Source organism: Peromyscus leucopus, chromosome X (assembly GCF_004664715.2).
Source record: "Peromyscus leucopus breed LL Stock chromosome X, UCI_PerLeu_2.1, whole genome shotgun sequence".
In the NCBI taxonomy this organism is placed as follows: domain Eukaryota; kingdom Metazoa; phylum Chordata; class Mammalia; order Rodentia; family Cricetidae; genus Peromyscus; species Peromyscus leucopus.
The window spans coordinates 96,119,608-96,132,431 of NC_051083.1; the positions used below are offsets into that span (position 1 = coordinate 96,119,608).

The window sequence follows — 12,824 nt, forward strand, 5'->3', positions numbered from 1 at the left end:
GATTGCAGTAAAGCAGCTGTCAAAAATGGGAGGGAATGCCGCCGACCCTACTAAGACAGATGTCTGAAGATGGAAGAAGTCAGAATTTTAGTAAACCCTATAAAGTTTCTCCATAAATGTCTGGGTCTCACATTTGTCATTTACAAACGTACATCCAATATCTTTTATCTTTTAAAAAAAGTATTCATAGACTTAAAAATAAAGTGTCTAAAAGCATCATTTAGTAGGGAAAAAAGAATCTAGGCAGTTGAGCTTTTAAAGTGAATTGACACACAACCACTGAGCCCAAAAGATAGCATCATGTGCATAATAATGACTCTGCACAGGGCAATGGCTGCAGGAACATTCAATGCATATTATCTAAAAATAGTAAAAACATATTTTCCCTCCAAACAGAGGAAAGGAATAGGTGATTTCATTCTTAAATATGGTACTAAAACATGTCTGAGTCCGCCAAAGTACATAAGCTAAGCCATCAGCATAAGCAGAATCAGATCAAAGGGAAAAGGGGGTGGGAGCTTGCTGAGAGGAGCTATTAAATGACAAGGGAAAAAGGAAAATAGTTCATAGTAAGGCAAATATTGAATGTTTTTTGGAAAACGCTTTTGCCATATGGTTTAAGGCCACCTACATACATTGAAAAAAATACTACAAACTACAAGAAGGATCAAAATGAGTTGAAATATTAATGGAAATATTTATCTGAGGGTAACCAGATGTAGCTTTTAAAGGAATTATCCTACTTCTGAACATTTTGTACCAGTATGTTCTGAGAAACAGTTGGAGAAAAGTAAACCCCATTTCCCCAAGCCTGTGCATAGAAACAGGAAACAACCACCTAATCTAGGTGAATCCTCTCTGCCAACTGGCAGCCAATACTGTCAGATCAAAAGTGGCTCTCCGAAATGTAGCTGTTATGGAACAATAATGGAACACAGAGCAATATAAATCTGCACAGGATTCTCCCCGTTTCATGCCACTTGCAATGCCCTCTTCTGAGACAGTCTATTGATTTAAGCCACAACACATTAGAAATGTGTTTGTAGGACTGAAATACAATTACAGGAAACAATGAAAAAGATGTATTTACTTAACAATGGTGTCGCTCAAAGCCTTTCTTTCTGCAACAGCATAAAATGGGAAGTCTAAAACCACAGTCCGTGGTGAGCTTCTACTTCTCTCATTTAGAATGAAGCTTACAGGTAACAACATTAACACGATAATAGAAACCATACCTATTTGCTACAGGAATTCAACAAGATTATTTATTTCACAGAGAGATAAAAAGAACAAGAGAGAAGCCTTGTATCTTAGTTTGTTTCTTACACCACCAAATAATGGCTGTCAAGTGTCCTTGGTCTCATCAGCAACTTAGCTCAAAAATCCAATTATGCTCATTATACCATGAAACTAAACTCCAGGATCTAGGAAGCTTAAGTAAAAACAAGAACGATGGCACCTTCTTTCTACCACCAAGCTAAGACATTTCTCTTCATATTTCAATGAAAGGAGGTTGTGTGTTTCCTTTCCAAGCTATATAAATTATAGTTTCCATGAATACAAAATATGTCCGATATCATTACATTCTGCATTAGTCAGCACGTTCTGCTATAATAATTCTCCTAGGCTGGACAGCTTAAAGAAACTTTACTTACAGCTTTAGGAGCTCCAAATCGCATGATGCAGATTATAATAGACTTTATAGTTCTTAGAACCCTTGTCAGGCATATAGAAAGCTACTTTGCCCTCACATGCCATTTTCTGTGGAGATGTGGCAGGGCAGCATCTCCAAGGTAGGAAGTACAGCTGTCATGTAATTACCATGTAGGAAAATTCTATGCATACTACACAGTTAACCATATAGACAGATGAGCAGAAGGGCCAGTCTCCTCCCATTCCTCCATCTCTTCTTCTAAGGAGTGAAAAGATTAGCTTAAAAGATGACAGGATGCAGTACAAATGGCAGACCATCTAGAACAGTGCTTCTCAACCTTCCTGATGCTGTGACCCTTTAATACAGTTCCTCATGTTGTGGTGACCCCTAACCATAAAATTATTTTCATTGCTACTTTATAACTATAAATTTGCTAGTTATGAATTGTAATCTAAACATCTGTGGTTTCCAATGATCTCAGGTGATCCCTGTGAAAAGGTCATTTGACCCCAACAGGACACAACCACGGATTGAGAACCACTGATCTAGAAAGACCAGCACCAATTTACAAGTTCTTATACTGTTCCTATTAGAAACCTACAGCAAAGCCTACTAGTTAATCCTCAATGGCTTACCAACAGCCTTTCTACCTTCCCCCTCCCCCCACCTTCTCATTTCATGTTCTCCTGTTATTGAGGCAGCCTTCAAGAAATCCAGGTCTTTTGTCTATTCTCTACAAATTGTCCATCAAATGAAATTTTCCACTTACCCTTGTTTAATGATTATTCAGCTAGGGATGGGATCTGATCATTTAATTATGCAATTTATGTTATAGAATGAATAATGCTTAGGTTCCAGATAATCTGAATCTCAGAGCAGTTGGAAATGAGAGAAAATAGGCTAAACTGGAAGAGACAGAGGAGAGAAGGTAAAGTTCAAATGCATTCAACACTTTTTTTTCACACCATTGTTTTCTTATAGATGAAAATATATTAAACAACAAACAAACCAAAAACATCATAACTTTCTACTACATCCCTCCCTTCAACCTTTGTATGTAGCCTGTACCTCATGGTACCTGGGAAACCAAAGTAATAAGGCTAGATAGCATGTATAGTATAGACGTTGAGAATCAAGAATTATCTTATTCTAACACTTTTTTGGTTTAGTATTCACAGAAATGAAATAATAACAGCATTATATGCTTTGCCCCATGTTTATATTTCTAATTTAGTTGGTGAATGCCAGATGAAGGAGAGGCAAAGTCTACCAGAGCTGAAAATTCTGAATTCTCTTTATAATCAAGTCTAATCACACTGACACACAGTCACCCCAATCAAATGCATGCTGTAGGAGATTACCATGATTCTGCCAATTTTTGAACTGAAGGAACCATTTCTTCCCCTTAGCAAGACTAAATCAACCATTTTCAGCAAACTTCTTTAAAAATTCAGTTTCAGGTCAACGGGGTCTTATTTTTTATTACAGTCCAATTTAGATAAGAATGATTACCTAGACTGGAAAAAATAACATATCTGTACATATTTTCTTTCCCTAATTTACACTGCAGTGGGCATTGAATTTAATCCATGGCAACATTCTGAAAATGGACTAGCTAAGGCTTCTTTCCTGACAAGAAAAACACACCACAAATTTTTATCTAACTCACTAATTTTAGGTGACAATTTACTACAGATTTCAAAAATGAAATGATTTCCATTTGAATTTCTACTCTGAAAACCATTTTTCTCAAAGAGCTTTCAATCTTGCAAGTCAGCTTTTGCTATGAAAAGGGTTATTTTAATATGTAACAGACTGAGCAAAAAGAGACTTTATTATTGATGTCTGAAGATTCCTTGACATGAACAAAATTAAGAAAAAGAAAATTAGGTCCAGAAGTTTTAGGATGAATATTAATGGATGCAACTGATGGATGTAGTCTCCTCTTATTTTTCTTGATCACTAAGGATTTTCATGGGACTTCGCTTTGGCACTTTCTTGGGACTGAGTATGTAGCACAATACAGAAACAACTGAGTAAGGACTTGGAATTGGCAGTTATATTCTGCCTCCTCTGTTAATGATCTATACTTTACCATCTTGTCCTTGTCCTTGTTGTGGAGCCCACTCAGGAGAAATGAAGTAGATAGAAAACAAATAAATATGTTGATTAATTTCAACACTAATGTAAAAGGAGCTGGAAAATCATTTTAGCTTTTTCATCCTAGATGTTATCTTGTTTCTCATTCCATGGAGATCTGATGAAATGTGTCAGCTTAATAAGTAAGAGCCACAATAAAACTGATGCATTTGTTTTTCTTGTGCTTTCTGGATTTAGCAAGGTTAACTCTATGGATGTTAAGGTCTTTTCTTGGATTGCATGCTCTCATGGAAGAAAAGAACTGGGAAGACATAGCTTTAGAGCAGAAACTCAGCAAGACTGTCTCATTTCAGAGGGAAGGAAAGCGGTTCCAGGGACAAAGCAGACAAGTGGCACTATAGTTGTCCTCTCCTGTTTTCACCTTTCACCCTTCAGAGAACAGTTGAAATGCCCCAAAACCTCTACCATGAAATATATAAGAGGTTGAATGTGTGTGTTTGTGTGTGTGTGTAAGCACACATGTATGTATGTGTGTGTGTGTGTGTGTGTGTGTGTGTGTGTGTGTGTGTGTGTTGTATTGAGGACTGAACCCAAGGTAGGTGTGTATGTGTGAATGTATTGGGGATTGAGCCAAAGCCCTCATACAAGTTAGGTAAGCACTCTACTACTGACTGAGCTATACTTTCTGGGCCTGCAGTGTTTCTATAGGTAGAATAGATATCTTTCTTCCAAACTGCCTCTTAAGCATCACTTTTATCAAAACATAATTTGCATACAAAAAATTACCAGGGTGAAATGTAACATTCAACAAACTGTGGCAAATGTACACATACATGTAAGCTGAATCACAGTCAAGGTCTGGAACTCTTACTATTATCCCACAGAGTTCCCTCATGCCCTTTAGTAATAGCTTCCTTCCTTGCAATCCTAGACCTTGGCAAACACCAATCTACTATCTATCACTGTAGTTTTGCCTTTCCTAGAAGTCCACACAAACCCATCTGTGGTGATATTGTATCCCCCAATATACTGTGCACCCTAATAAACTTATCTGGGGTCAGAGCACAGAACAGCCACTAGATAAACATAAAGGTCAGAAAATGGTGGCATATACACCTTTAATCCTATCACTTGGGAGGCAGAGATCCATCTGGATCTCTGTGAGTTCAAGGCCACACTGTAAACAGCCAGGCGTGGTAGCACACACCTTTAATCCCAGCACTTGAGATCTCACGTCTTGCTCGGGAAAGACACATGCCTTAAATCCCAGGAAGTGATGGAAGAAAGCAGAAAGGTATATAAGGCATGAGGACCAGGAACTTTGGTTTTTTAAGCTTTTAGGCTTTTAGTATCAGTTCTGTTGCCATCCATTCCGCTGAGGACTCAGAGGCTTCCAGTTTAAGGGAACAGGATCAGCTGAGAAGCTGGTGAGATGAGGTTAGCTGTGGTTTGTTCTGCTTCTCTGATCTTTCAGGATTCACCCCAATATCTGGCCTTGGTTATTTTTTTTATTAATAAGACCATTTAGCAATTTGTGTTCCATCCATCATTCTATCTATCCTCCATTGTGTCAGTATTCCTTCACCTAACATGCTACTCTGAATAGCTAAACATCTTGGGTACACATCATTATTGCTTAGAATTCCACTGAATGAATACACCAAAAAAAAAAAATGTATCCAGTAAACTCCTGTTAGATACGTAGGTTGCCTCTAGTTTGGTGATCAATATGTAAGTTACTTCCAGTTTGGTGACGTACCAGTATGCAAGCACCTTCCAGTTTGGGACTGTTACAAATAAGGACACTGAGATTATTTCTCTTCAAGTTTTTAACAGCGTTAGTTGTGTGTGTGTGTGTGTGTGTGTGTGTGTGTGTGTGTGTGTGTGTGTACACATATATGCCTCTTTTTTAAGATAGAGTTTTTACTTAGCACTATGCTACTCAGACTTATGGTTGAATTTGAGATCCTGCAGGCTAAGACTTCCAATTAGCTGGGATTATAGGTACATGGCTCCTAGCCCAACAAAAATAAACACACAATTTAATGAGTTTGTATAGTTGCAAACAACTATGATACCATCATCACAATCAAGGTAATAGACATATTCATCAGCTCCCCTCAAATTGCATCCTTTTTTTTCTGTAGTAGGGATACTTACCATGATCTCATAAATTTTGATATATATTAACTATAAGGCTACACTGCATAGATCTTTACAGCTTATCTCAACTGTTAACTATAACCTACCACACACTGAACAACCCTCCAGCCCTGTCGTAAGCTTCCAGTAAGCACTATTACAGACTTCTCACATAAGCATCATCATGCGGTGTTTATAATCGTGGTGTTTGTCCTCCTGTGGCTGCTTTAGTTCACTTAGCATAATGGTCTCCAGATTAATCCACATTGTTGTAAATACCAGGATTTCTCCCATTTTGAAAACTGTCTAACATTTCCTTTATTCATTTGATTGTTAGGAGTTATTTCCATACCTTGGCTATTGTGAATAATGAGACAAGGCATACTAGACTCGGGATAAGCCCTGTTTTCAATTCTTTTGAATATGTACTCAAACGTGGGACTGTTGGAGCACTGTGGCAGTTTTGAATTAAAAATTGTCAGCAATTTCTACACTGTTTTCCATGGCTGCTGCACATTCTCACCAACAGGTTCCAACATCATCTGCCTTGTGACATGAATGAGGAAGCATTCTACTGTCCTCTAGATTCTGAGTTTGGTTTATTTGTTCTTTAAACATTTGACAGGATTTACCATTAAATATATCAGAGGCTAAAGTTATAATTGTGGGATGATGCTTAATTGTAAAGTTAATGTCTTTGACAGATGTCAAGCTCTCCAGATTTTCTGAGTCCATTTTGATCAATTGTACCTTTCAATGAATCTTTTCATTTATCTACATTGTAAAAATCCCTAGCATAATATTCAGAATATTCTCTTATTCTTTTAATGGCTCTAAGAGCTGTAGTAGGATCTATTATATTGTCTCCAACATTGGGCATTTATGTTAACGGGTCTTTTCTCCCTTTTAATCTTTTTAAGTCCAGCTATAAAGCTCTCCTTTTAAAGTTGTTTCTATCCAAGCACTGTGGTACCTGCATCTCATAAATTTGCATATGTTGTATTTCATTATTATTTATCTAAGATAATAATAACTTAAGACTTTGGCTCATTATCTTTTTAGATGTATATTAAAAGCCAAGCATGGCAGCTCATGACCATAATCCCAACATTTGAGAGGCTAAGGCAGGAGGATCATCATAGGTTCAAGGCCAACTTTGGTTACATAGTAAATTCTAGAGTGGCCTGGATTACACTGTGAGACTGTCTTAAAACAACAATAACAACAAACAAATACACTGTATAATAGTGGGAACTTAAATTGGGAAATTAAAGATATTTTTATTACTTCTAATTTCATTTTGGTCAAAGAACACACATTATGAATTCCTTGTTAAATGTACTAAAAGTTTATTTTATGGTTCATAGTGAATGTAACATGAACTGGAGAAGAAAAAAAATTCTGGTAGTGTTGTGCCCAGTGCTTTATAAATGTCAATTAGATTCAGGTAGTTGTTATCTTCCTTCCATCGACTCAATGAAGTTTTATTCATTAGTTCTAGTTCTACCAAGCACCAAGCTAAGACAGTTAAAATATCCAATTCTGATGATAGTTTTGTCTATTTAGCTTATCAGAATATGCTTATTTTCTGTGTATTTTGAGGTTCTGTTAGGGGCATATTTCTGGTCATCGACTTCTTGTTGAATTGATCACTTATCATTATAAAATGGCCAGCCTTATTTCTGGTAATACCACTCTAACTGAAGACTACTTCATCTTGTATTAATATGGGCATTCTGGCTTCCTTGTGGTAACTGTTCACATTATCTTCTTCCATATTCTTGCTTTTAATCCGTGTTTATTCTTAAAGTTTGTTCTTATCTACATCATATATTATTAGCAGTGGTTGCATTACTTATATTTAACTATTGGTATGTTTACATTTAAGTCTACTGCACCTATATTTGTGTGTGCATGTGTATATGTTATTATATGCATATACATGTGAGAAGTGTGGGTGCCTGCATGTCTGGTGGCTAGTGGCCAAGACTATGTGTCACCAAATCTGGAGCTCACCATTTTGATTAGAGTGACTGGCCAGCCAGCCCCAGGACCTACCTGTCTCTGCTCCCATCTGGCATTATTCTCCTTCTATCTAAAGAATGCCATTAATATTTCTCCCTCTTTTCTTGTTCTCCTTCATTTTGAAGGTCCTTTCATTACCTATGGATTTTACAGTCAGAAGTACTATTTGTTTTCTGTTACCTCACTTGAAGTACTTTAAGGAATGTCAGTGTATCATCCTCAGTCACTGTTTTTGATGAGAAGTAAACGGCCCTCCCTGCACTTAGTATGTTTTTGTTTTTCTCCAGAAGCATTTAAAATGCAATCACTGGTTTTTATCAAGTTGATTATAATTGCTCTACTCTTGTTTTCACTGTAGTTTTTCTGTTTCTGGTTGCTAAATTTCTCAGATCTATGGAGAAAGTCTCCAAAACTTCAACATATTTAGAAATTTTATAGTCATTACTTCACTATTTTCTGCTTATTCTTCTCTTTTATTGACTCCAGTTACATGGCATATAAATCTGCTTGATATTGCCTCACCATTGGAATCTTCCCCCGAACTGGGCTATTCCCATTATGTCTGAGACTGGACAATTTCCACTTGTCTATTGAAATTCATCAGTCCTTTTCCCCCTGTAATGTTTCATTTGCTATTTATCTCATCTGGTAAATTTTCAATTCATGTGGTACACCTTTCACCTTCAGAAGTTCCTTTGGTTCACAACAGTCTTTAATTTCTTTGTTGTATTTATGCTTTTCTTTCAATCCTTCATGTATTTTCAGAGTTGCTTTAAAATCTTCTGTTAATTCTCTTGCCGTCATCTCTGGTTCTATTTCTATTGACTAACTTTCTCCTAGTTACAGCTCATATTTCACTGATTCTTGGAAGACCTAATAATCTGGGGTGGAGTACTAGGTCTTTTAAATATTACACTGCTGAGTATCTGGATGTTGCCCTATTCCCTTGGGGAATATTCAAGTTGTGCACACAGTTAAATTATGTTAGAATCATTTGTCAAGGTGTGGTTTTTTTTTGTTCATTTGGGATCAGAGTGGCCTTACTCTAGGGTTAATTTAAGTCTGCTAATATTGTAAGAGCACTCTTGGGTCTCTTTGTATGCACATGATATTAGACATAACTCCTGGTATAGGAGCTCAGAAGTCCTTTATGACACATGCTCAGATTTACACCGATGCAGAATTTGGGAGTTATTTCTGTGAGTGGCTCCCCATCTCTAATAATCTCTTCCATCAATTCCTGCTATCTACTCCTCCCTGTCTCTTACGTTCAGCAAGATCCCAGGCTCATAGATCTTAAAAACTGCCATTTTGTAGACAAAAAGTCAGGATGACTGAAACACTCATTTCATTCATTCGTTCTCTTTCTTTTAGAGATTGCCGCCTGTGTGGAATGTCTGAACACAATTTTTTTTTCATATATTTTGTCTGGTTTCCAGTTGTTATGGGAGATAAGACTTGAAAAATAACCAGTCATGTATCAGTTACTCTTTCATGAACAGAAGTGGAAGTCTCGCAGCCTTTGAACCCTGAGTCGCTTTAAGGATCAAACTCTGGTAGGTTTCACATCAGAAATGTGGAAAAACTTGCCACACATAATAGAAGATTACTACCAGCAGGAAGATGGTTCAGGAAGCAGAAGGGAAAAGGGACAGCTCTCTTCAGCTTTGACAGGTGGTGAAAAATATTAAGTGACTCGACCAATTTCAGGAGCAACACACTGCTCAGACCTAAAGGTTAGAGATGTCACTGCTACAAATTTCCTTTTGAAAACTCTAATGTCCAAAGTAATGAAAGAAAGAAAGAAAAAAGCCAAAGCACTCAGGTAGAAATTGAACTTGACAAAAGTGTCAGTGAACAGTCACACTGATATTCCCTTAAGTCTCTGCCAAAAATAGATCACTTTTTATTCTCCTTTTGTGAGTTAAAAAATAAAAACAATCTGAACAACCATATTTACAAGACCCGACATACTTGAAGATGTTCTCAGTAATCATGAACAATGTCTGAGGTATATGTCTCTTTTATTCCCATTTTAAAATGGCTATTTTACCTGGGACTATTTAAACAGTCTTACATCACAGCTACCTACCTCACTGTGACCAGAGACAACACTAAATGTATCAATTTTACTAGTACAAATCTTTCAATACCAATGTCATATCTGTAAAGGAACAGTTACCTAAGTACAGGAACTACATATAAAGGGAACCAGATATGCAAAGCCCTTTATCATAAAAAAGCAGAATGAGATAATATCATTAAATTATTATATCAAAAAATTCATTTAAGAAGTACGCCACTAACCCATCAGGCAACATTATGATAGTTCAATAACGTGAACTATTTTCTAATTTGGGAGACAAAGAACAAAGTAAATTTCTACAGAAAATTAGGACAGCAATAAGAAAGTCAATGCAGACATGTGAGAGGAAAGCAAAATCCATGAATGACAACGGCTGAGAACTCCAGGCAGTAAGATGGTAAAATGAGGACACCTGTTTATGTATAAAGCAGCCTTTTGACTTCACCCTTCTCTCTAATGGTCCTATATAACTGTCTACTTCAAAGCCTGCATCTCTGTAAACAAATCAAATAGAAGCCCAACAAAGGGGCCAAGTCCCCTGGGAAGATAACAGAGAACAAAACTGAAAAAACTAGTTCTACCAACAACCTCTAATACAACAACTTCCTGCGTGTATTTAAATGTTTGGGTTTAAAAAGTCTCCACTTGAACTGCTAGGTACATGGTAACATAGAGATTAGTATATGGTCTAGGAATGAAAGCAGCCTACTTTGATTAATCACAGCAATGACAGAAGAAAGCACAATTTGTCAGTCCTGGTGGCATAGGCCTATCACCTCAGCTATTCAAAAGGCTAAGGCAGAAGGATTGCAAGTTCAAGGCTTGCCTGGGCTCCAGTGAATTCAAGAGCAGCCTGGGTAACTTAGTGAAAACCTTTCTTAAACTAGAAGGTAACAGGAGAGTGAGCGGGGAATGCAATGCTGTGGAGAGTGCTGGCGTCCAGTATTGAAGAGGCAGGAGGCAGGCAAGAAAGAAGGGAAGAGCAGAGGCCATGAAAGAACCTCTTCTTCCCTGGAAGGCAACAAAGCAATGGCCAAATTAATTAGCTATGAAGAACTAATTATTCAGTACAAATAAACCGTTTGAATTACGTTAAATTCAATTGTTTTCTGTAGGAACACATTCGTAATTTTCTAATGGAAGAGTACAATTTCCAAATGATTGTTTTACTTAAAATAGTTCTTGTGGTAGACTGCAAAACCGTGTAAGATATAAAAAGTCTAGCCCAATGACTGATTCAATGAAAGGTAGTTTTCTTTACACCACCAATTTGTCTGGGGAGAAGAGATTATTTTAGAGAAATTAAGATCATAGCATTTTAAAAGAAACAAATATAAGCCGGGCGGTGGTGGCGCACGCCTTTAATCCCACTCGGAGGCAGAGCAGGGGATTCTGTGAGTTGAGGCAGTCTGGGCTACCAATTAGCTCAGGAAAGCGCAAAGCTAGCAGAAAACTGTCTCGAAAAAAAAAAAAAAAAAAAAAAAAGAAACAAATATAGTTCTTTTGGAATATACTGACATCTGACATTCTTCACTTTTCCCACTAAAGTAGGACTTTAATGTATAGGGTGAATAATAGATTAGAATAGCTGTCATTGTATGGGGGGGGATGGTACTGTGTACTGAATCCAAGGCCTTGCATGTGCTGGGAAGCACTTTTTGGCTGAAAAATAGTCTTCCAATGTGGAACTGAATTGTTGTTCTTTAAGGAGACTACCTAGAAACTGGAACTAACAAAGATAAAGCCATATTAAAAAAAAATCAAACACTAGATATTAAAAACTCACTACAAAGAAAAACTGTTCTAAAGATAAAAATGTAGAAAAAATTTGATTACAGTAATAGAAATTGATTGGATAGTAATAAAAATTGTCTCACTGAGGGTAAGGCCAGAACGCTTAGAGAACATGTTTACTCACTATGAATTTAATCCATGCTGGGTATCGAAAACTAGACAGACAAAATAATAATAAATCTTCTAAGACAACGAACAGGAAAATGTCTACTGGAAATACTGTCTACAGAAGCAGGCTGGAGGTCGAGGTCAGTGTGTCAAGTGTCTGCCGAGCACATGTGAGACCCTGGGTCTCGGTCTCAGCACTGCTTTATCCAGCCTGTTCCTTCAGTTGAACTGCACAAACAAGTTCCTGCATGGTTAGTATTCTTTAAAAATATCTGACGGGCTCTGTGACATTTCATTACACAAGTTTTCCAAACCTTAGCTGATCATTTCCCCCTTGTTAAACTGTTGGACAAAGCATCTGTGCATTATGGTTTATCAGGATCTCAGATTTATTTTCTTAGTACAGATTGCAAAAGGAACGGAATTACCAGATCAAAGTCTGAAAATATTTTACCATTCTATGCATTTTATCGAATGCCTTTATCAGTGCTTTCCAGAGACAGGCTTTAATGAGTTAAAATTTCAAGTATATTTTCTTTTATGACCAGCACTTATGGATCAGCTGAATCAATGGCAGCTGTGTTAAGTTTTTCTCATTGTTAAAAAGGCTGTCTTAATTAATGGTCAAACCACAGCTATAGTTTAAAAATTAAACTCAAGTATATGTACTCCATAGTAAAAATGGCTTCTTTCCAACTTATGGGCTCCCTCTTCTTCAGAACCTATATCAAGAAGAATTTATTCTATGGTCCTAATGCCACAAAACTAAAAGCATCTAAGTAGAATGCTTTTTATGGGATTTTTTCTCTTTTTTTGTGTTTTCAAGACAGTGTTTTTCTGTGTAGCCGTGACTGCCCTGGAACATGCTCTGTAGATCAGGCTGGCCTTGAACTCAGAGACCACCCTGCCTCTGCC

At 37.1% G+C, this 12,824-nt stretch overlaps 1 protein-coding gene across 1 annotated transcript in view; it reads right to left on the reverse strand.

Moving 5' to 3' along the window:
* Ammecr1 (AMMECR nuclear protein 1) overlaps nucleotides 1-12,824 on the reverse strand; it is a 229,116-nt gene that overhangs the window by 59,340 nt on the left and 156,952 nt on the right. The gene's annotated exons all lie outside the window — the stretch shown is intronic.